Below are 26,452 nucleotides of genomic sequence, written 5' to 3' on the forward strand. Positions count from 1 at the left end.
CAGTAAAAGAACACAAGGGGGGAGGGGGCATTTACAAATATGTCCTTACTTCATTCAGAGTATACCCTCAAGAGCTAGCAAGCCTGGTTTGGTGTTTTGGGTCCAATTGTATTGCTTGAGAACCCCAAGATAACATGTCTTTAAGGTTCCTGCTATTTGGATTATACCACTTATTCTGGTTCTTTCCATTCCAGCTTACCAAGAAATCTTCTGATTATAGGTTGCCTTCCTACATAGCCTTTCCCACACCAAGCAGCTTAGCTGATACAAGTATACCAATATGCGTGGAAACTGAATTTCTCATTATAAATTTATGCATTACTCCAGTTTGTTCATTACTTTCATATGAATCTGGTTAGTGCAGCTTATCTCCTGGGACAGCTCTCTTCTAAAAAAATATAAACATGTCAAATTTCTGGACATAAATTTTTTTGGCCCCACCCTCAGACTTTTAGAGACTCATAAAGATACATAGTAACTAGGGTTAAATGCTCAATTCAGTTATATTCCTGGGAATTCCTTAACTTACAACTGGGCACTTGGGGTTTTTATGTCTTATTTTCTACTTTAATCACCACAAAATTATACACACACACACAGACAAATGATTTTTCTATTAATTTCATTGGCTCTCATGAATGAAAATGTCTTTGAGTCATTAATTTTCAATTTTCTGTTTAAGACTAGTATTGGCATATTTAAAGGTAAGTCCTGAATTGTTTTACTTTGTCAGTTGTTTGATAAATTTGCAAAAGTCTTGGTTTCTTCACAAAGTCTAACATGTCCCCCAAATTTTAAGCAAGAACTCGTCTTAGGAGTACATTAACATTTTATTAAGGAAAAATCAATGCAATGTTTCCAACTAGCAAGCATAATATATTTCTAATAATCTGTTCTTTTTTAAAATTTCCTGTCTTTCAGATTATTGTTTAAAAACAATTTTTCTTCAAGACATCACCAATTAAGTTAGATTGACCTACTTCAGCAGGCATTCTTATATTGGGCTTTTCTTTCTTAGCTGTGGATTTCCCCCGCCCCTGCTCTCCACCCCCAAACCTACTTCATTTGTTGATTTCTACACAGAGTCTTTGAGTAACCTTGAGTCATCAACATTCTAACTGTTTGTATCTTTTAAGAATTTTAAATAGGGGATTGTTGTGCTTGTATAATTCATGTTTGACTTTTTCAGTCTTGGTTTTATTTTTAAATACGTCCTTCTCCTCCCTCCTCCCTGTTCTCATCACACCAATCATCTCAGTGGGAAGAGGCTGAGATAGGGGTCTGAATTATGAACTTATGTTTCCAGAGAAATAGCTACAGATATTGCACCATGCCTGATTCACTTTCTCTGTGGACACATCTCTCTCCACCACCACTCCCCCCAACACACAAAATGAAAGCTAAAGAGTATTGGAAAAGTCCTTGAAGGTAGCCCCATCCACATTCAGCTTTTAAGAAGACTGTTTTTGCTGCTTTTGTGTAAACTACATTAAAGTTCTCTCAAGTTGTCCCTCAGTAGACTTCTAATGCAATCTACAGTCTGCAGCCAGAGTGATCTTTTCTAAAATGCAACTTAGTCCTTGCAATACGCTGACAATTCAAATCCTTTCTGACTCCCCTTTCTACACAAAGTGAAATTCTGAGACAAGCAGAGAAGTTCTTCCATGTCTGGCCTTTTCCTTTCTCTGGGCCCCTTCTTTTGACTAGAGCTTCTCTCTGCGTCTGTTTACTCAATATATTAAATCTCTAACAAGCTACCAAGTTCCCAAATGGCCCTGTGTCCTTGCACATGCTGTTCCCTCTGAATGCAATTCTCTTCCCCCCATTCCACCCTGAAAATTATTAATTCTGTCAAAGCATATTTTGTGTCACTTCCTCTGCAGAATGCTTTCCTGAATCTATAGCCACCATAGTCCTTAATTTATTCCCCTGATCTGCTTTATAGAGACTTATCAGGATCCCTATAACTCTTTATTGTGTTCATTACTTACATTTCATCTCTCTTTAAAAGTCTCTATGCTCCTTGAGGGATCCATAGATGTATGTAAATCATATTTTATCCAGAATACATGATAGATCATTGGATACAGACACTTTGCTCCATAAATTTATGTTTGCTAATATTGTCCAATGAGGCAAATATCATTCCACCAATCCACAAGCATGAATTTGGAATTTATTTCAGAGCAATGAAGAATTTTTCTAACCTTTGTTCAATGCCTTCAGTCATCGGAAGCATTCATTAGCACAGAAATTAGCAGAGATTATGAATATGGTCAAGCAGCAAAGTGCACCCAAGTGGTCTAGGCGACCCGCATCCAATAATAACCCTGTGTTTTCACCGGTGGAGCAGGTGACACAGTACAGTCAACACACTAAGAGATACAACTCCTCTCTCGGGTCCTCACTTCCAAGATGACCAAGAAAAGAAGGAACAATGGTCGTGCCAAAAAGGGCCACGGCCATGTGCAGCCCATTCGTTGCACCAGCTAAGCCTGATGCGTGCCCGAGGACAAGGCCATTAAGAAGTTCGTCATTTGAAACATAGTAGAGGCTGCAGCCGTTAGGGACATTTCCGAAGCGAGTATCTTCGACGCCTATGTGCTTCCCAAGCTGTATGTGAAAGTACATTGCTGTGTGAGTTGTGCCATTCACAGCAAGGTAGTCAGGAATCGTTCCCGTGAAGCCCGGAAGGACCGAACACCCCCACCTCGATTTAGACCTGTGGGTGCTGCCCCACGACCTCCACCAAAGCCCATGTAAGGAGCTAAGTCCTTAAGGACTGAAGAAATGTTCTCTGGGGGGAAAAAATGGAAATTATGCTTTAAAAAAAAAGAGATATCACTCATGTACATACACACAAACACACACGCCTGCTTTCTAGGCTCTGGGATCAGATTTATCTATAATTTGACATCAAAGTGTAAAGTATTCAAGGCATAATATCTATCAAAGCAGAGTTCCTGAATTTAATTTAAACAGTCTCAACTAGGAAAGAGATATTTGCCTAGAAAATTCCAAGTAACAAAAATTTCAACAGTCTTGACTCTGTGTGTGTGTGTGGGGGGGGCCTTGATATACAAAGGATCAAGAATAATGTTACTTTTGGGAACTTCCTTCAAGTGGTCAGAAACCATGAAAATTTGCCCCAAATTATCTTTTGTATTGCTCCAATCTCAGCTACATTCAAGCTTGACTATTACCTTTTAAAAATCTGTTCTTATTTTCTTTGAAATTACTGAGATAATAACGTGATTTTCAGGAGCAAATACAGCGCAGTTTCTGTCTTTGACCCACACAGATTTAGTAGTGCTCTTGTATCTTATATTAAATATACATTTATTGACAAAATACATGAAATATCTCATTCCCGCTTTCTGTTTCATAAATATAGATGAGCAGTGTCATAGATATTTATTTCCCTAAGAGTAATGTAGACAGACACTCTGATCAAAACTTAAAACTGGAAGAGAATACCAAAAAAGGACAAAAGAAGCTAAATTAGAACACATTTTCTTCTTGGCTATTTCAAATGTCTTACAAAATATCAGAATTCCATGAGTAGTATTCTACGAGTAGTTCATATCCCTTTGAGGGTTATTAAATTATTTAGGCTTTCCTTGTATTCATGGCATTTTACTCCCAAATGGGGTATTGTCAGAATATATTTTCTTCTCTTTCTTCTTTTCATTATTAAAAACCATCTCAGATGCAAATTAATAATAACTTGTTGCAAAAATTATTTTTCTACCCATTTTAAATTATTAGGAGACCTTAAGTATAAGGTAATTGAGTAAATAAAATTAGCTATCACCATATAATAAAGGTATTTTTTTCCAATCATCAAATGGAATATATCCCAGCATTGGAAACTATTTGCAAAAGAATTCCTCATCCAATGTAAATATAAATATGTAAATGAATTATATGGTTTAAAGGGTCTCTCGTGAAAACAGGGAATTTTCTATATGTATTTCAAATAAGAAGGAACTTAATATAGGGAATTAGTGCTCACAGAACTGATGGAAGAGCTGGGGGAAAGAGTTCGGGGGAGGAAACGCTGGGTTTTAGGAAATTAGGCAGCTATAGACGTTTAAGGAAATCTCCACTAATGAACTCAGCTGACCAGCTCTGAAGCAGAGATGTACAATCTGCCCACAGTTGCCAGGTAATAAAAATGGCCTCTCTTCCAACTTCCAAATATGCAAATGCCTCATTGGCGGAATCTAACCCAGAATCCTATTAGCCAAGGGCTTATTACTATTAAAAGCCAGAAACAAATGCTAACCTTTCTTCTGAGCAAGTCTGGAAAGTGTTGCTTTAAAAATACCATCTTTATTTATTTATTATTTTTTAATATACAGATGTGTTGGTTACTTTTTTTTTTTTTTTTTTATGGCTGCAAATTCTTTGACCCTTCTTCCATTGAGGTGGGTTCCATGTCCTCTTCCTCCCCTAGAATCTTAAGGTCCTTATGGCTGCTCTGAAGATAGAGTATTGCAGAAGTGAAGATCTGAAACTTGTGGCTCTGGGCCAGAAAGACCATGGAAATGCTGCCTGGCTTTCTTGGCATGCTTGGTCTCAAGACTCTCCCTCTTAGAACCCAACTGTAATGCTGAGAGAAGCTGAAGAGACATTCCCAGCCGAGCCCAGTTTTGAGTTCCCCCAGCTCAGATATCAGATGTGCAAGGACCGAAGACTCCAGATATTTGTCCCCACTGTATTACCCCCAGTGATATGAAGCCTGAGATATTGTAGAGCAGACACAAGCCATTAGTTGTAGTATTTTCTCTGATCCACAGAATCTGTGAGCATGACAGAATAGTTGTATTATCCTATTCAGTGGTTTATTACTCAGCAATAGTTATTTAAACAACTTCTGAAAACATGAGAGAGAAGAAAAAATAATGAAATGGATGGAGACTTACAAACGGTGAATTCAACTTGAGAATGCAAATTTGAAAGGTGCCCCAGTAACCTAACAGGTGTGGTTTATGCACAAAGAAATGCAATTAGGCTGACAATCATCTGTTAAAAATCTGTAATATTTATCTTCCTCCATTGTATTCCTTCTTCAATTATGTAATCTTAAATCTGGGGCCTGAAACCTCAAGGGGCACAGGTCTGCTAGGTCTGGGTCTTCTTTACCCATTCTCATATTATCACCCACATTACACAATTGTAGTACAATTTGGGTCTTTAAGAAGTTACAATTTTCAAAGGTACTGCAAAATTTTACCACATTAATTAACTCTCATCCACACACTCCCAGAGGAAAATAAGGAACAAAAATTCCAATTACTGAATCCACTTGCTAAGAAGACTGAGTTCCCTGCAAGTGGAGCCTATCATATTTTTCTAAACCTTTCCCTTGAGTTTGGAAATTCACAGTTATAGAACATTCTTATGGCAAAGTTCCTCTTCTGTTGCTTTCTCTCACTTTTTATCCAGATGTTCTCTTTGATTTTTATCTTTTTGTGCCTTTTGCTCTGAGTGACAGTTATTATAAGCTTTTATGTGGCATTGTATGTTATTGAGCCCCTCAGGGATTAGATCTATTTCATTATTCTGTTCTGCACTCATCACCACCCCGTTCTTCATGTTTGAGTGTCCAGGATGTATAAAACCATAGTTCGGTCCTATGGCAAGTGATAAAAGTACTGGAAGATGTGGTTCTTTGCTGCAAGGTACTTAACTTTCTGATGGAGATAGAAATAGAATATATAAAGTAGCATGAACTTTTTAAAAATGGCAATTGTGTTTTTTTAAAACAATTTTTTTTAAATTGGGGAACATTGGGGAAAAATGTGTTTTTCCAAGACACATCAGCTCCATGTAAAGTTGTTTTCAATTTAGTTGTGGGGGATGCAGCTCAACTCCAAGTCAACTCATTGTTTTCAATCTAGTTGTGGAGGGCACAGCTCACTGGCCCATGTGGGAATCGAACCGGCGACCCTGGTGTTATGAGCACTGCGCTCCAACCACTGAGCAACCTGCCGACCAAAATCTCCTTTAATTTTGAAACAATAAGAATAGTTTTATAGTTTGACTACGCTTGGCTGCAGGACATAGTGGAACCTCTGTGGCTTCACTGACTGGTCCAAGGAGGACTGAGCTTGAGTTCCCCGTTTCTTTCTCTCTCTTCACTTACTGAACAACTAATGCATGCCAAGTAGTATGCTACTCAGTTTGCAGTTTTATTTAACTGACTCCATGCTTGGATTGCCCCTCACAACATTAGGCAATGATCCAATAGAACAAACCAAGATAACACATTTGAGGGTTTGTTCAAAGCACGGGAGGAGAGGCGGTTCAAAGGCCACCGACTGTTGAGTGGCCGTGCCATACTTACAGGTGACCAATCCATTAAAAGCAGGATTCTAGACAAGTCTTTCATATATTGGCCACCTACCATGGAATAGAGACTGTGTTAAACCTGGAAATAAAAAAATGCTTAAGCCATAGGCCTCTGCCTACAAAGACTGTAGTATCTCGGGAGAAAGATTCATAAGGTCAAGTGGAGGCACAAAGGACAGAGAGGTCTAACCCCAGCAGGAAGGTACCAAGTACCCAATGACCCAAGCCATGGGGTTATAGTGTAGGATAAGCTCCACGGCCCAAAAGTGAACGACCCCATTTAAAACCCAAACGGATACTGATACAAACAACATGGACGAACATCTAACATGTTATGTTTCACAAAATAAGAAAGACACAAATGTGTGCATGTTATATGATTCCATTCCAAAACAGGTAAAACTAAGCTATGGTGGAAGAAGTCATAACAGTAGTTGCTTCTTCAGAGTACTGACTGAAAAGAAGCACAAAGGAGTTTTCCAGGGTGATGAAATATTTTATATCTTGTTTGAGTGTTGGTTACAAGACAGGATACGTTTGTCAAAACTCATTAAATCTTGAACTCAAGATCTCCTCAACCTTTTGGTCTGCTTTATGCTTGGCTTCTCAGCCTCTCAGCCCTGGGCTCTTACACATCAGTACAATTTTTCAACGGTAAGGATGGCAACGAATATTTGATTCATCACAACGCATTTCCCTGCTCTCCAGTAACTGGGCCCTTCAAGTCCTGAAGAACAGGATAGCTCAGCAATGCCTACAAACAACTCATTTTGTATTATGATTATCATCAGTTATATTCTACTGTTTCTATTTTGTATTATGAAGATACAAGCTAGTTCAACCTATCCAGAAACGGAGGTCCAAAATAGATTTTTAAAAAATAAACGGTGTTTTGCCAACTGAGGAGCCATATGGAAAAAGATAAAATGAAATCTGTTCTTCACACTGTACACCTGTATGAATACCAAGTGGATCAGTATAAGAAACCATATAGTAGAAAAATACATGGATGGATTTCTTTATAATCCTGGGGTAAAATTTCCCTCTGATTCAAAATCTAAAAGTGATAAATTTGGAACCAACTTGATAAATTTGACTAAATAAAAATTAGAAACAAAATTTTTGCATTATAAAACACAATATACAGAGTTAAAAAAAAAAAAAAGAACTTTCTCTGCATGCTGATAGCACTCCTACAATCATGGTGACTATTCCTAAAACCTAGGGGCCTTTCTTTAAAGAGAGTGGCAAGCACCAACCCCACAAAGTGACACAGTACAAGAAAGGCAACGATTCTCTGTATGCCTAGAAAGAGTCATGATGACAACAAGCAGAATGATTATGGTGAGCCAGCTAAGTAAATTTCCTGGAATAAAGCTAAAACTACAAAGATTGTGCTGAGACTTAAATATGGTTAGCTTAACAGCAGATCTACAATAATGCTGGCTATTAAGAGATGCAAACATTTTGAATTGGGAAGAGATATGAGGAGAAAGGGCCAAGTGATCCAGTTCTAAGCTCCATCTTTTGTTTCATTATAAAGACAACAAAATCTTGAAGTTATGTTCATTTCAAAAAATAAAAAATGGTAAACTGAGAAAAATATTTATAACTTATACAGTTTTGATATCCCTAATATTTAAAGCACTCCTCATAATTCAGAAGAAACAATCAAGTATCAAATACAAAACAATGGCAAAAGATATGAAGAGAGAGCACAGAAAAAGAAATTAGGGTGTGTGTGTGTGTGTGTGTGTGTGTGTGTGTGTGTAAATAATGCTCAGTTCTCATTCATAATTAGACAAAAGAAGATTTTAAACTCTATTCTGTAGACTTAATTTTAGTACTAATATTAGTATTTTTATTTTAAAACTATTATAGGATGTTGCAGGATAGAGTATTTGTGTTAATGTCAGAGAACAAGGATTTTTGGTTTGCGAGAAAAAAGTCCAAGAAGTGAAAATCTCTATATCTTAAAAATGAGTTAGAAATATTAATGTAAAAGGACTTTATGTGTCTTGTTTTGAAAATACATATTGACAAGTTCTGTCTACTAAAAAGACCTGCAAGCAGTGGCAAGTCAGAGCAATGAGTGCCCTTAGACTCCAGATGGTGTCTCCAATTTCCACTCCCCACTGAAAGGAAGAAAGTTCTTTGGGAAAAGGCTGAAACCAAACCACCATCGATCACACCCTTTTGACCTAGTGGATGAGTGGCACTTTTTCTATATAGAATAATTATAGCTAACAAATGTGTGAGGAATGTAGAATCAGAAACTCACTATTTTGCAAGATCTAACAAAAAACGTTTTCAAACAGTTGTCATGAACATACACTAAACGATGAGTTGAAGTGATCAATAACCATTCAGCATTACCAAACATTAGAAATCAAATGTTATTTGCCTCCAGATGTCAATATGAAGTACAAAGTAGTATCTATGAGGTTTAGAAAAAAATTTAATGTGGTCCGATCATGCTTTTAAATGTACATTATTTCTGCAATAATGTAGAACATACAGGAGCAAGTAAAATTATGCCACAAGAAACAAATCCAGAATATAGAAGATTCTACAGGACAACTGGGCAAATTTCTTCAGCAAGTTGATGGCATGCGAGGAATAAAGGAAAGACTGTTCTAGACTAATACTTAAGAAAATGTGTAAAAGACGGCAATGGCGTGTAATCGATGAATGGACCTTATATGAGAAAATCAACTCTAAAACATATTTTTGACACCAATGAAGAAATTCTAACATGGACTGGGTATTCTAAGTTATTAGAGAATTATTGTTAATTTTGTTAGATGTATTAATGGTATTTTGGTTATGTGAAAAAATATCTGTTCAAAAATTAACATATACAGAAGTGAATTTACATGACATGATATGGGATGGACCCAGAGGGTACTTTGCTAAGTGAAACAAGTTAGACTGAGAAAGACAAACGCCATGTGATCTCCCTTATATGTGGAATCTAAAGAACTAAATAAATGAACAAACAAAACAGAAACAGACTCACAGATACAGAGAACAAACTGATGGTTACCTGATAGAAAGCAGATTGGGGAACTGGTTAATAAGGTGAAGGGATTAAGAATAAATTGGTAGTTGCAAAACAGTCACGGGGATGTAAAGTAGAATGCACAGAGAATATAATCAGTAATGTTGCAACAACTATGTATATGCCAGGTGAGTACAAGATAAATGGGGGGGGGGAAATCACTGCATAAATTATGTAAATGTATAACCACTATACTGTACACCTGAAACTAGTATAAAATAACATTGAATGTCAACTGTAACTGAAAAAAATAAATACTTTTTAAAAAATGACATGATATATTGTCAGTGTTAAGTATTATCTTTCTCTCGGTACATCATTTTAACTGAAATTTTAAAATGTTGTAAATTATGTGCTACTGACTCATATAAGTAAACTTTTTCTCTTATCTTTTTTTTCTTTAATTTTTATTGGGTAATATTGGGGAACAGTGTTTTTTTTACAGGACTGATCAGCTCCAAGTCAAGTTGTTTTCAATCTAGTTATGGAGTCATTATTTTCAATCTAGTTGTGGAGGGTGCAGCTCACTGGCTCATGTGGGAATTGAACTGGCGACCTGGGTGTTACAAGCACTGAACTCTAACCAACTGAGCCAACTGGCCACCCATAAGTAAACATTTTTTATGACTTCTTTGTCTATCCGGACTCAATTTCTAGCTAATCTTGCAGTGGGGTACTTCATAGTTCTAATGGTTTATAGGAGGCAGGAAACACGTTTCCAAGGAGCTCTTGTTAGGGTATGAGTTGTTATCATTTTATATGTCCATTAAATACTTTTATTTCCATTAAATAATTCATCTTCAGTAATTCTGACTTTTACCCATGAATCCCTGTATGGAAAAAACCTTTTTCCATCTAAGAAAAGGGGCAGTGGAGTATGCTCCCTTTAAACCAAGAAAAAAAGGACAGTTTTCAATGGGTAGAATCAGAACTCTGGGATAAATGGAATAGTCCCCAAGGATGGTCAAGTGTGATTCTCTCCAGATGGCTGCACAGGATGACACTTCATAAAACATCATTTCTCTGCTAAGCTGCACAGCATCTCTGGTGCTTCAAACATATTGTTTATCTCATCAAGAGGAGCAGGTTCTAAGGTAAGAACTGAACAAGTGCCATTGCTGAGGAAATGGAGCAGATGGCCCCTCTATGATGGTCTGCCTTCACTTGATGAGAAGCTGCTCCAATCCCAAGCAGACCAGTGCCAATTAATACAGGTCTTGGCTGAGGGAACTTCACTTTCCAGTGAACAGAATGAGCTCCTCCATTTTCTCAGACTCTGCCCACTCTGCAGTTCCAACACTGACCTCTCCAGAAATGAAGAAGCCCCTTATGACCAGTTCTGTGAAATGTTCCACGGACACTCACTAGTGAATGTATGGATTTCACCCAAACTTCTCACCCCAGTTCCAGGCTCCATTTTGTTTTCTGACATTCTCTACCTTAATCACTAACAAAGAAATGTTTCCCTGCTTTGTGAAAGAACTTCAGACACGGAATAAACATATGAGACTTGTGTGGACTTCCTCCTGCCACAAAACTTGACTTTATTAACCACTCTTTCTGAACACATTTTAGGATCACAACATTTCAGATGAATAGAATCCATTTAAGTGTTCATAAAAATAGCCATAAAAGATATGACTAGCAGGCATATTTTAACATTCAAGGTTCAGGATCCTGAGCTCCAGTGTCATTTAAGGAAAACTGTATGAGTCTAAAGAAGACCATCAAGATCAATTGTCTAGTACCAACAACCAAGAGTCTACACTGAGGCAGGAAAAGGGAGATTCAGTTTACAAGAGGACCTTTTGACAAGGTTAGTGAGCTCACCGTAGTTAATAGCCTGAGTAGCGTGGAGCAGGATATGGGCTTCATAGTAAAGTAATGGGCCCCAAACTTGCACATCTGGAGAAAAGCTTGAAGGAAATAGTAAATCAGAAGACGGCGGTGGTTGGCACAACAAAGAGTAGAGAACCAGTGTATGCATACAGAAGTAGATCTGCTTTGGAAAGAATCTGACCAAAAGGAAATTTTGGCCCTGTGTTTCTTTTAAAAGGGTATGCTTTTTCTCAGTTAAAGCCGGGGCACTTTCCTACCACACCGCAAACCTGTTAGATAATAAACACTCTGGAAGCAGACTCCAGTGTGGAAGTTGTCCACCAGTGTGTCTCTAATGCCTATCACAGTAGGTGCTTAATACTGCTCCTCGAATAAAGAAATGTCTGGCACACGGTAGGAATTAAACAATTATTTTTCAAATAATAAGTGAGTGTTGACTAGTACCCAGGCCTGACTAGTTGAAGCATTGTTTTGTTTGTTTGTTTCTTTCTCTTTCTTTCTTTCTTTCTTTCTTTCTTTCTTTCTTTCTTTCTTTCTTTCTTTCTTTCTTTCTTTCTTTCTTTCTTTCTTTCCTTCCTTCCTTCCTTCCTTCCTTCCTTCCTTCCTTCCTTCCTTCCTTCCTTCCTTCCTTCCTTCCTTCCTTCCTTCCTTCCTTCCTTCCTTCCTTCCTTCCTTCCTTCCTTCCTTCCTTCCTTCCTTCCTTCCTTCCTTTTCTTTCTTCAATTCTTTCTTGAATTCAGAAGAAACCAGGAGGATTTCTCTCTAGAATTCAGAGCACTGAGTCTGGGATTAACTCTTACTGTAACCCAGGTATGGAAATCATTTCCACTTAGAGTTGAGTGCTTGAATTGTTAGCAATCTCAGGGAACTCAAAAGTATTTTTCTTACAAAGGAACTTAAAATCTTCTGACTCTGCATATAAAACTGTTTTGACTTCTTATAAAGAATTTGGTCTTTCACTGCTTTTTCCTGTATTTCAGAACAGCTCTCAAAATGATCTCCTCGCCTCCAGGTTTGCTTCCGTGCCCTTGCTCCTCTACACACCTCCAGTGTAAACTTACTAACACTTAGATTTGATCAGGTCACTAACTCCTGTGTTCCAAAATCCCTGCCTGGTTCATCATTGATGCCTTAGCATGGCAGCGCACGTCTTTCATCTTCTTTTATTTTTAGCCCCACCCAGGTCAGACCTCTTTACCCACAGATCTCATTCATATGCCATGCTCCTGCCATAGTGCCGGTTTCTCCAACCCTGAACTCTTCCATCCTTTTCTCTTGCTTTCTTCTGTCTTCTAGGCTCCTTTCTTCATTCTCATGCTGGCACTATCCAACTCCTCTGTCAAAATGTAGTTTAAATGCCACCTTCTCTATAAAGCTTTTCTTGACTCATCCAGATAGAATGAATCACACTTTCTGTGTTCTCATACCTTAGTGTAGAATGAACAGATGGAAGTGAAAGCTTTGAGCCAGAAAGCTCTCATTTCTATCCTGCTTCCTCTGCTCACTGTGACCTTGGGCAAAACACTTAAGGTCTTTGAGCCTCATATTTCTCATCTACAAAATGGGTATAATAACCACATATTTGGGTTGTTTTAAAGATTGTGATCATGTATCCAAAATGCTTAGCATAGGTTTGGCTACGTAGTAAAAATTCAAAGGAAGGTATTTATGCAGCTTTTGTCACATCGTTATTTTCTCATTTATTATAATCTGACTGATGTTACAGGTAACTGCATGTCTGCCTAACCCACCAGATTTTGAGTTATTAAAGGCAGGTCTGTGATATTCATATTTTTACCCATGAAGCCTAGGCACAGTACCTGACTCATAGATGGTGTCCGCTTCCTGCTTGTTGAGTCAAGTCCACTTACGTTTGATACAGTGATTTCCTGGGCTTTGCTGATAAGATATACCACTATATCACAACCATTGATCCATGTGTATACTTTAAATCGTGCATATATTTTAACGTTAAATCACCATATAAATATATACGGTGCTAAAATTTTCTTTTTTATAGTTTTGTGCATAATAATCCCTGAGGCAACAAGAGAGAAACTATCTCTTTTGCCTTGTCACCCAAAAGTATGAAACTGACATGACTTTGTAATGCTTTTAGAAAATAATATATAAATTCACCTTTCGCCTATATTTCTAACAACATGGCTACTGCAGAAAGCCTGAGGTGAAATTGCACTGAAACTCCTGAATGATTCCATTCACTCAGTTCAATTGCTATTTCAGTATGTGCTGTGCCCAGTTCATTGAGAAAGCAGTGGAACAAGACAACACAAAAAGCTTTCTTTCTAGTGCAATTAAAGTAAACAATGACATGTGCTCTGTTGAAATAACAACTAAACAATAGCATTAAATGCACCTAAGATATCTCAATGGAAGGAGTTACGTGTGATGCAATTGTGTCAGTCCGACCAGATCACGTCTGTGCCTCCAATTCCCAGAGGGAGCACTTCTACTCTGCCACCAGTGTCATCCTTCTGGTTGTATCACTACCAGCTTCGGTCGCACATTTCTGGCCAATAGCTTATAGTCCAAACTTTAGCCTGGCACAAAAGACCTTGGAATAGTGGAAGCACTCCTATTTTTCCAGCCTTGCTTCCCTTACTTCATTCATACCTCCAATGTTCCAGCCACACGGAAATTGTCTCCTTGGACTTCCAGTTTCAACTGTAACACATAAAAAGCTTAAAAGCCATCATTCCTGTCCTTATAACAAATAAAAGCTGGAAAAACTGAAAATTAGTTTTCTTGGAACCATCAGAGAACTGAGGTTGCAAGATAAACTATAATGCTGAAAGCTGGAGCAATAGGCTCATCCAGAAATATAGCCAAGATCCTCTCATCTGGAGCAGGAACCCACTAGAGCCATAAGTGGTATAGAAATACTTGTAGGAATACTTAAATGGAGTGTTGTATCGATAATTAATAAACTTCCAAAAAGAGAAGTATGAAGCCCAAATGGTTTTACTGGTGAATTCTTCAAAACATTTAAGGAAGACATAATACTGTTTCTCCATAATTTCTTTCAGAAAATAAAAGCAGAGGAAAGACTTCCTAACTCAGTCTATATGCCAACATTGTCCTAATAACAAAGCCAGATAAAAACATTACAAAAAAGAAAACTAAAGACAATAACCCACATAAACATAAATGCAAAGTACTCAACAAAATATTAGTAAATTGAATTCAATAAATTTTTAAAAGAATTAAACACTACAACCAAGTGGAATTCATTCTGTGTATGCAGGGATGATCAAACATTCAAAAATCAAGCAATCTAATCCATCATATCAACAAGCTAAAGAAAAATCATACTATCATATCAATCAACACCATAAAAGCATTTGACAGAATCTAACATCCATTCATGATTTAAAAAACAACAACAACTATTGTCTGTGTCTACCGGAGGGTAAGGGGAGAGGGAGGTGGTAGATGAGGGTAAAGGGGATCAAATATATGGTTATGGAAGGAGAACTGACTCTGGGTGGTGAACACACAATGGGATTTATAGATAATGTAATACAGAATTGTACACCTGAAATCTATGTAACTTTACTAACAATTGTCACCCCAATAAACTTTAATTCAAAACAAAACAAAACAAAACAACAATAACAACAAAAACTGTCAGGAAACTGGGAATAATAGAAGAGAAATTTCTCAACCTGTTTCTTTGAACAACTATAAAAGCCTACATTCTGCATCATACTGAACAGTGAGAGGCTGGGTGCTTCCTCCCTAAGATCAGGAACAAAGCTCAGATGTCCTCTCTCACTACTCCTATTCAATACCTTAATGGAAGTTCTAGCTAGTATAATATAACAAGAAGAACATATAAAAGTTATACTAGTTGGAAAGGAAAAAATTGCACTATTATTTGACATAATTATCTATGTTGAAAATTCCAAAGAATCTATAAGACAAGGCTTTAGAATGAATGATCCATGTTGTAACAAATTAGAGTTGGCGCATCAGTATGAACTGATGTTTAGCTCAATAGTGATATAGTTACATTTTAAGATACTTATGATTATGTGTATCTACACTGATTAGTTTATACGGATATATTTCCTTGCTCTGTCAGTTCAGAAAGCTTTGAAGCAATGGCATTCGAGTAGCAAGAAGCACGCCTAACACCCAGATCTTGATTTCTAATACCATTCTCCAACAAAAGGAACCAGGGATTTTTGGAGAAATGGCTGATTCTAGGACACAAATAGAAAACATACAAGATGAACCTGGTGCATTTAGTAGGGCCAGAAAGTAAGGAAGTATGAGGGGGAAAAAAAACCCAAAACATAATGAAAGGAGTAAGTCAAGGGGACAAGGAGCCAACTGAAGGAGTTCCCAATGGCCAAAGATGGAACAATTTAATCAACAGAAGTATTGGATTATAATTTAAAGTAAATTTTATAAAATAAATATCCATGGAGATATATATCTATATATCTGTACACCTATACCTATATCTATATCTATTCAAATAAGTAAGTGAGTAAATAAATGAATAAATAAATAAATACTTAAGGATAATAGATAAATCATTCATGCAAAAGAATTTCAAATTATTTGTGTAGCTATTTCACCCTCAGGAAGTGGAGTGTAACTCCCTAGTCTTTGACTAGGGTTGCGTGTGGTGACTTTCTTCCAAAGAATACAGTATAAAAGGAAGGAAAAATAGTGGAGAAACCAAACCAACACTCTAACAAACACTGCCTAAGCCAGGTGATCGGGTTCATCTCAAGAGTGATAGACACATCTTAATATATGTCTATCAAAGAAAACATCACACAAATCCCAAATGAGGAACATTTAACGTATTACCTGACTAGTATTCCTCAAAACGTTTAAGGTTATCAAAAACAAGGAAACACACTGTCAGCCCAAAGGAGCCTAAGGAGACATCATGACTAAATGCAGTGTACTACCTGAGGTTGGATCCAAGAACAGAATAAAGGCATTAGGTAAAAATTTTAGAAATTGGAATAAAATAATTGACTTTAGTTAATAAAGTGTTAATGTTATGTCATTAATTGTGACAATTTTATCATACATAGTAATGTAAGACGTTAATAATAAGGGAATCTGGGTGTAATGTATATGAATACGATGATATCTCTGATGGCCATTCCAGAAAAAGAGTTCCAAAATTCCTTTGAAGGGTGTACTAGGTGCTGGCGTCAGTGCATAGCTTCCCAAGGGGAGTACTTCGAAGGTGACCATAGTGATGGTCAATGAGGCATGTAGCACTTTTTCTATTATAGGATGAGTTCGCAAATTTAATTGTCAGACCTCCTATACTATTTTCACAATTTTTCTGTAAATCTAAAATAAAAAGTTTATTTAAAAATATTTTTTAAATTGTTACCTTTATCCTAGAATATCATGTTTTTCTCATCTCTCCTTCTAAACATCATAAACATCATGTTTTCTTGGCCAGACATGAGCCTGCTTCTGTATTTCACAAAAGTCTAAGACATCGCTTCTTCTAGAAAGTCCTCTTCAACCTCTCTAGACAGTGTTCCTTGTTTGTCCTTCTCTTGATGCCATGGCAGTGATCTCATTGCAATGTGATCACGTACTTGCCTCTTTCCACACTGGGCTGAGCCTTCCGTGGCCTCCACCATGTTTTATTATTCTAACACTGTGCTAGAAAGTGCTGAACACAATGGGTGCACTCAGCTAATGCTTGTTGCCTAAATGAAAGATCATGAATTTTTAAAGCAAGAACACATACATTGTTTTGTATGTTCATCCCAACCACCTTGTATGTTGACAAGCCACTATTATTGCCATTTAAAAATGAGTAAATTGATATTTGGAGAGTAGAAAAGACGTCCTAGTTTACACAACTTATAAGTGCTGAAAAAGCCATTTATCTCTATTCTTATGACTTTATATCTACTTCACCCTCCCATGTAGAGATAAGCTGAGGTTCTTCACCTGGATTTAAATCCTGGCTCTGTGAGCTGCCGTCTCTCTAACTTGGAGCAAGTCACAAAATTTAGGTGAACCTCAAAACCCTCGTATTTTAATGGAAGCTGATGATAGTATTTACTTCATAGTTTTGTGAGGATTAATGATGCAATGCTTGTAAAGTAATTGACACTTGGTAAGAGCTCAATAAACGACAACCACTTTTGGTGCATTTTATTAATATTAGTAATAGTATAACTATTTTAGCATGAACCAATAAGCTTCAACGAAATGCAAAAAAAAACCCCAAACAAGCAAAAATACCCCAAAACCTATGTAAGGGCCATATTCTGTTTGCTCAATGCGAGCCAACACATAGACTCTTAAAAAAAAAAATAATAATTATCCTCCCCTTGAAAATACAATGGCAAGGAACCAGTTTCCTGTTTGAGATGGCCATTGGACTATGTGACCTCTAAGTTCCTTTCTGCACATACTCTTCTTCCAGATTCTTTATTTCCTTTGAAGCCCCCCAAGTAACATAGCATACAATATCAGAGGTTCAGTAAAGGTTGACTAACTGAGGCTTTCCAACTCCCAACACAATCACTTTCATGTTGCCAACTTTTATTCAGTTTGTGATTTATGGGCATACGGAATGTTTTGCATCCCAGAGTTTTCTGAGTCATGATTTGCAAATAGATATAATAGCCCATAAACTGATATCAGCATCAAAACAGAGCCATCCAATTGGATTAATAAATGGCCTTTGGAGGGAAAAGACACTAGTCTATTAGGAAGGGCACAAAAAACAAGCAATGGAGTATGAACAATAGCTTTCATAAAGTCGGGCTTTCTCAGTTCATTCCACACATTCTGTCCATTCTGAGACTGTGTGTGATGAGTGCCTAATGCAATTGGATTGTCACTCTTCTTTGGCAATGCGGTCTTGCAACAATAGACTAAACCTCAGCCCTGCCAACCCCAAGTAGGCATGCCAGTCTTCCTTATTCCAGATCTGTGGCTTGTCTCCACAAAGTAATGCGCTTCTCTTGTCTGTACCAATTGCAGGCTGCAGATGGGTAGCCTAATGCTGTAATGTCGGGCTAAATTCTCCACAGATGAACTGGAAAATTTCCTCACTCATTCAGAAATCTGCCAGCCAGCTGTCAGGTCTCCAGGACTCCCTCATTTGCCCAGATCACCAGTGAACAGACGGTGTTCACCAAAATGATTAGGCTGTGTTTTCAGTTCAAACCCTTTTCTCCTCTCTAATGATTTAATCCATTCTTCTTTCTCCAAAGATTGAAAAATGGTTACTGGAAATTTCTTAACTAGACGGCTACAAGAAAGCAACTGAGGAAACTGTCAAAACCACCTACTGAAACTAGGTAAGGGGTAAAAAGTGTACCTCTGTGAGCTGTTCATTGGCCACGAACCCACTCCATGCCCTATCATCCTTCCAAGGTGCTCAGTGGAGGACACCCTTTTGTGCCAATAGAGAAGGGAATTGGGAAGCAGATGCCAGCTCACTAGGTTACTGACTGTCACCATCAATAAAGGACACAACATAATTTTAGGGGACTCCAAAAGCCAAGACACAACAGTTAAATTCAATAGAACAGGAAACAAGTCACAAATGGACTACAAAGAAGAAAGGAGGGAAGAATCTATGTTATTTGCATTTATAAAATTTGGGAGCATTGCTCAGTGTAAAAAATGCCTTTTTTTGCCTTCACACACTTAAGTAAATAAAGAGAGCTTAAAAAGATCACAGCATGGGGGCTTTGGGAGAGTATATTTTGTTTTGAGTTTTTATAGAGTTTGTTCTCCCTTTAGCATCTGATCTGGGTACAATTCCAAAATGTTTAAGAATGTCCATTCACAGGGTCTTTCTCTATGGAATGGGGATTTTGAAAAATCCAGAAGTTCTTTCTATGTTTCTCTCAGGGTTCTTTCATGTCAATCATTAGTCTAAAGTGATTCACTCACAGATGCCGTCCCAGTGAGTCTGACTTTTGGGATAAACTAGGCGTAGGTTCAAAAGCTGGCTGTCATTTACAGTGTGCAAAACATTTAGAAACCCATTTAATTTGTCACAGCCTCAATTTCCTCATCTTTCAGAGTTATTATGGGGTTTCTATGCATGCCATTGAGTCACGTGTCAAAAACTCCCCGATGATTTCCCCTATAAATTGTATAGAGTCCAGCAGGCCTGCTAAGTCTGGGCCCTGCCCGCCTCCCATTCTATCGCATGCTATTCTTCTGCTGATGCACCGTGTTTAGGGAGTCTGACTTCCTTACTTAAATATACCAAGAATGCATGCCCCTTCTCAAAGCCTTCTCATGTCCTGTATTCTCTACTCGTATTACATTAACCTTACTCCCTGCTCTTGCTTAGCTCATTCCTTCTCATTCTTCAGATTTCCTCTCAAGTATCACTTCCTCAAAGAGGTCTTCTCAGACCACTTTATTAAATTAAATCCTGTTGTGATGTCTGTTGGTTTTCTTTATAGCTCTTTTCACAGTGTGCCTTTATGTATGTATGTTTCTTATTACCTTTCTTCTTCGTGATGGTGGAGGGTATGTCTGCCTGGAAAGTTCCCTTCCTCATAACTCCATTGCTTTGACTAATCAGTAATGTCCTTCATTAGTGACACTACCCACCAGACAGGCTAAATCATATATATCTCCTTAGCACCCTTGTATTTTCCTTCTGGAGCTCTCAAAACACTTCTAATTACTTGGCCATTGTCTCTCTTCCCTAATATACTTACAATGGTGACAGGATCCAAGTCTGTTTTGTACTATGTCCATTTGCTCAATATAGTGCCTGACTCCTAAAAGATGCTCAATAAATGTCAACTCTTATCTGTCCCCACATTACCATTACTTATAAGTGCCATGAACACTGTCATTTTCCCTGAGAAACTTCATGTTGAGTCCCCCTTTACATGGGTTGTAAATACATCCACTGTTTATTTATTTTCTCTTTCCTTGTTCCATTGATCTCTTTCACTCCAGACTATTGTGTGAAAACCTAGAATGACTGATTCAGACACTTTCCCAGGGTACTAGATTCAAAGAATGTGTGACAACAGAGCAAAGCATAACCTGTAGAATGTGAGGTAAAAATGCTTTGGTGGTTGAGGGTGAGTGAACAATTCTATCTGTCAGCAATGACTTAGTAAACAAGAACCAAGTACTTTGCGGGCACCTTCTGATTATCCCTTTCTTAATTTTACAGTTACACCTCGTTTTCTTTAGCATTTAGGCTTCCGCCTTTCCTTCCCCCCACCTCTCCACAGCAGCCTACTTTTCATTTTCACTTTCTGTTTCTTCCAGAAGTAGGTATTTTTTCCACACAGCAAACCCGAGATGGCTACACTGGTTTGCCTTTCTTGATTAGAAACCCTCTGCTCAGAAAATACCCAACTGGTAAAGCTCATACCTAAGGGGATAGTCGTCACATAACCAAATCTAAAACAAGCTGTAAGACCAGTAAGTGTTCTAGACATGCCAGACATGAATAAAGAAGTATGTACATCCACAAATTACTGATAAAATGTTTGATTCATCTATTGGAGGGCTTCTGATGTTCAAAGTTACCCTCTTTCTAAAACTTTGAGCTTTGCAATAAACAATAAACCTATATTCTTTTAAAATTCTTTTTACTGTAATAGTTAATACGGATATATGTTGCCTTTCACTCCCACAGTTAGAGTTTTCTCCAAAAAAAGTTATTGTCCTTTTAGTCCCAAGCAAAATTAAATGAACCTAAAGTTTGGGAAAATGTATGACAATTATAGAAATGCTATCTAGAGAACAACAACAATCTTATTATGGCAAAAAAATTAATTATCTAAACATTAGCAGAATTTTAAGATGTCAGGATGATAGACCACATTTAATGAAATCAAGCTAAGTCATGAAATGTTTGAGCTTTCTCAGAAGCATAAAGAACATTTAGGTTTTGGTAACTTTTTACTATATAGCTTTTTAAAGAATTAATAGTTGTGTAAAATGGCCAAGTAACAATGCTCTCAACTAAATATGAAAGCATCTCTGAGAAGTCAGCTATAGGGAAGTATTCAGAGCCTGCTGACATGGGACAGGTATTCATTGCTGACTAGAGCAATGGGCAAATATAGTTCTTTGAACTAGAGATATTACTCATGTCACAAAGAATCAGACAATATTGCAAAGCTAATTTCATATTTATTTGCCTATGAGACTTATTTTTCCCTCCCCTTCCTTTCTTACCCTCTAAATCTGTCACTTCCATATGGCAAACAACCCTGCTCCTCAGATCAAAGAGTCCAGATTTTTAATCGTGATGGAGTGACACTGGGCAAGACACTTTGATTCTTGAATCTGAACTCCTCCTCATCAAAATAGGGTTAGCAGCTGTCATAAAATTTGGGGATTAAGCAAGGTAAGGCATACAAAGTTCTTGGCATAAAACCTGGCACATATTCAGCGCTCAGTAACTATGTTAACATCTCCACCCATCATTTTAGAAAAATAGAAAATACATATGTCTTGTTACCTTCTGACTTTAACTGCGTCCTCTTGGTCAATCCTCACAGCACTCAGTGTATAACGATTTCAACAAATTCCATTAGACCAAACCCAAAATGTTCTGCAGTAATAGTTCTCAAAACTGAAAAACAAATAGTCAACATTTAAAAGGAAGGTAGGATGTATGTACTAAAATACAACTGTGCTCACCTGAGCACTTAAATTAAAAAATATGGCACTAGAAGTAAAATGCTGCCTCTTTAGGCAACTACTTGCCATGATGCAATTGCAAAGACAATTGTAAATTTGGTCACAAATCAAGTGGAAATTAAAAAAAAACACCACAAAAACAAAAACAAAACCGGCATCCAAATAGTCCAGGATATATTTATACTAATTTAAAAAATCAGTTTGAAAATTAAAACATAAGACTGCCCAATCCTCCAAAGCTTACTGAATTCCCTGAAAAGACGTCATCATCAATGCCAGTTTGAAAAACAAAGTTTTATAGTAGCAACATTTTGAGTATTTTTTTAAAAAGCAGATTCAAGTGTTCAGAGGCTAACGGTGAAACTGAACTGTACCACATTTTACAATAAGTGTCTTTATCCCTACTTTAAAAATGCATTTTAATGCAAGTAAAAAAAAATATCAGTGCTTTGAAGAAAATGGGAGACAAGGAATTGTGAACATACAACTCACTCTATATTTTCTTCGTACTTTTGAATCTATGTTTTTATTCTTTTCTATCATTGTTTGGGAAGTTGGGTGATTCAGGATCATAATCAAACCTCCACAGCTAAGCCAGGAATATGCTTGAATGTATCCAGCCATGTGTAATGAAATAGGGAGTGGTAAAAATATGGTGAACCAAAGAGCAGATGCTCCATCGAAAGGGGAAACCTCTATCCAGTTCCAAATTATTATTACCACAGAAAAGACATAAACACAATGTTCTAAATCTTCTAATTCTTCAATAAACTAGAAAACGACAATTTTAAGTAAAACCAGATTTTTCAGTGATGTAACCATTTCAGTTAAAAACAAAACAACAAAACACCTCGCAAGCTAAATGAAACATGTGTGAGCCAAATTCATCCTCAGACCCATGTGTGACTGTCAATATTTAGGGACAATTGAGGAGTTTGGGATGAAGAGGCAAAATGGAAGTTGAAGGGGATTTATGGACAGCTAAATTCACCTCTCTCTTCTCTACACCCCATCTCTCCTGAAGGCAGTTAGCCATGTGTATTCTTTATAGAAATTTCTATATTGGTGGGGATTTATTGTAACAATAAGATGTCATAAAATTCATGAAGATTATTTTTTTATTTGATTGGCAGTATACATACCAATTTCTACATTTCTGAGTTGAGGAAACCTAATCTTAGAGGCTAAAGAGCTTTACAAAAGTTAAACTCCCCCTTCATAAAAAAAACAATACTTTAGTTGTAAATAAGTCCCAAAAGCTTGACTCTTAGCCAAGGGCTCTTTTGATGGCAACACAATGGCATCTAGTTTAAACAAACCACCAAAACACTACTCCTGTGGACCCTCCACTAAGTGTGACAGTGACTTTACAAGATGCCAGCTGTTACACAAATCATCCCCTACCCCCAACACGTTGCTATCAGTAACATTAGCTTTACTGCTGACTACTTTGGGTTTATACCTTAAGCTTACTTCTCTTAATTGTATATATTTATATCCAAAGGTTGACTAGACATTTCCACTTAGATATCTAACAGAATTTTCAAGCTCAATAATCCAACACTGAATTTTGTGGTTTCTACAACCCTGACGTCTTCCAAATATTATCTTTTTTTCCATTTTCACTGCTTTAAATTAGGCCTTTTAAAATTTCACCTGTCTTACTGGGAGGACGTCTTGCTACATTTCAATCAGCTCTCATCACCTCTGAAATTTTATCTATGAGGTCATTTCAAGTATGTTACTCCTCTATTTAAAATCCAACAGTTACCAATTGGCTTCAGGTAAAGCCTAAAGTTGTGATTACTGCCTATGAGATCATTCATGGTGTGGCCTCAACTTACTACTTCAGCCTCATGGCTCCCTGGTCTCCCCCTTTCGTCCTCTATGCTATAATCACTCTGATCTAAAAGCATCATTGGCCAGGGGATACCAGGTTCCTGGAGGTCAGACTTAGAACAACGTGTCAATGCCATCTCAACCACACTCATGAGAGTGGAGTAAGGATACATTTTCAAACAAAAATAGGAGATGTGATTATCAGAAGAAAATAGTGATTTTTCTCTTCCACTTAAAATGTATTTGGGCTTACAGACTCCATCACCTAACATTACCCCAACAGTGAGGTTTATCTACTGAATTTATACACGATGTATGTCTGCCGATCCAGGTATAAAGTGTTAACATCGATGGTATATTTAGAATATTTGTTCCCCAAATATGTCATGTTCTCTCATCTCTTTGCCATTTGTAATGTTGGTTCCTCTCCTTAGAATATAATTTTTCTCCTTTTTGATGGTCCACCTGTCCCTCAAGATTTGGCTCAAGTATCACCTCCTAAAGGGAAACTTCCCTTTCTCTGAGTTAGATGTTCCTCATATGAGCTCCCCTAGCACTTTGTGCTTACCTCTCAGGGTGTTTAAATGAGAACAAGGGCTAACTTTTATTACAGAATCCTGGCACAAGGCTTAGACATTCAATAAGTATTCAAAGGATGAAAAAACAGTAAATGGCTAAGTTACATTTAATAAATGTTAGCTATCGATTCAGTTTATCCCAGGTAATGCCATATCATTCACCTTGTAATGAAGAATGTCTACTTCCTGCCACCATGCATGCACACACACACACACACACACACACACACACATACACACCTGACAAACCCCATCTCTTCACCTTATCAGAGGCAAACAGAACCAAATTCTGGGTGGCCCATAGAACCTCTGTCTCACCACATGGGTCGGAAAATTGAAGAGTTTGAAATCCATTGCCCTAGCACAGCAGCATGAATGCAATAATGCTATCTAGTGGTTTATTTTGACCAAGGATTATTTACTCTAAATTGGATAAGGGTCAAACTTAATTACAGAAATCTTATAGCTGAGTGGCTCAGTCATCACTGCCTGGAATGATCCTTATGTCTTGATGTCTATCAACGCATACAAACCACCCATCATGTCACTAATTGGCATGCTCTGCGGAAGTCTTTGGAGAGAAGCTAAGAAACGGAGCACTTTTAGCTTCAGTATACTCTTGAAGCATTTTCCCCTGGGAGATTGAAGCTGCTAAAAGGGCACTTTGATCATGGGATACCATCAAGACTCCTCCTCACTTTCGATATGTCAGGATTTCAACAGAAACACAATATTGTGCTAAATCCAGTGTCATCTTTTTGATACTTATAAGGAAACAAAATAAAATGGGCAATTAAAAATCCATGAAGGCCGATTGATTGTCTCTTCTAACAATTATGCCGTATAATTGTTTGCTAAAAGAGAAACTGGCATTTTACTGTCAATGACTGGCTGGGATTTCGTGCTTACTGAACCTCTGTGGGTGTAGAGTTTGGGTTTGGATAAAAACTGAGAGTTGAACTGTATTTGAGAAGCCTCTCCAAAGCTTTTCATCTAGAAGCTGGCTGGTGAGCTCACGAGGTGTCTGACATTTCCCCCATTCCAACTAGCATGGAATCCCACTGTAATCAAAATTCACAATGTTCCAGAACCTAGGCTTTGGTCCTCATTAAAACCCAACAGACAAAAACGTCTAGGAGGCCTGCTAGCCAAACCTTTCCGCAGCAGGGAAGGCTGGCATTTGGTTTTATTTTTAAGTCAGCAGACTAGGTCAGGGCTCATTTTGAAGGCTGATAAAAGACATAGAGCCCATGTTTCATCTTCTGATTAATCCAAAATTCAACAGTTCAGAGACTTTGACTTCTGAGTTGTTTAAAAAACATGTGTGACAGATCATAAATAGCCATCTTTAGTACACAAAACAGGACAGATTATGTTTGCTTGCAGGCTCGATGGACCAGTCTTAGGCTTATTCTACGATTAGAAAGTAAAGCAGTTACAGTTTTCACCTATGTATTCTTAAAACCACATATTCTACTACTTGAACATTGCTTACCTGATGTTCACATTCCCAGTAATGATCAATTTTTCTTTATAAAACACTTTTGATGAAGCAGGCATGTGAGCCTTGTAGCATGTACATGAAAGGAGAAAGGAATTAGGCAACTATCGCAAGACTCATTAGTCACATTTGAATTAAACATAAATCTTTAGAGAATAACAAAGTATTTTGCATTTTCCAAGTTTAGTTTTTTAAATCAAAACTTGAAAATTAAAAGACTTTTAAAAATAATAGTCAATCCTGCAGGAGGTGAATGGGGAAGTCCCAACACACCAAGCAAGATCATTGGCGTTTCAGGGAGATAAATGACTGGCCCTCTACGTCCAGTGCCTGGGATCATCCTGTTCGTGTCACTTGATTATCTCCGCTTTTTGTGACCACCTCAGTTCTCTTTCCCTCCCTCCCATTTCCATTCTTGTCCTTGTGACCACCCCGCCCCTGCCGCCTCCAAGCTTAGTAAGGAACTTCATTCCTCTCATCCCACAGGACTTTGTCATACCTTCTTTATAACTCACAACATTGCACTGTGATTATTTTCTTCCTTGAATACCTTCCTCACAGACTGTGATCTCCCCAAGGACTCAGACTTAACTGTCCTTTCATTCCCAG

General features: G+C 37.6%; 1 pseudogene across 1 annotated transcript; it reads left to right on the plus strand.

Moving 5' to 3' along the window:
- The first annotated feature begins 2,415 nt into the window (after positions 1-2,415).
- Positions 2,416-2,763, plus strand: LOC308504750 (small ribosomal subunit protein eS26-like; annotated as a pseudogene). The gene has a single exon. The product of its transcript is annotated as a small ribosomal subunit protein eS26-like (transcript).
- The last annotated feature ends 23,689 nt before the right edge of the window (positions 2,764-26,452 follow it).

This window comes from Rhinolophus hipposideros (genome assembly GCF_964194185.1).
Source record: "Rhinolophus hipposideros genome assembly, chromosome: 11".
Classification (NCBI taxonomy): Eukaryota; Metazoa; Chordata; class Mammalia; order Chiroptera; family Rhinolophidae; genus Rhinolophus; species Rhinolophus hipposideros.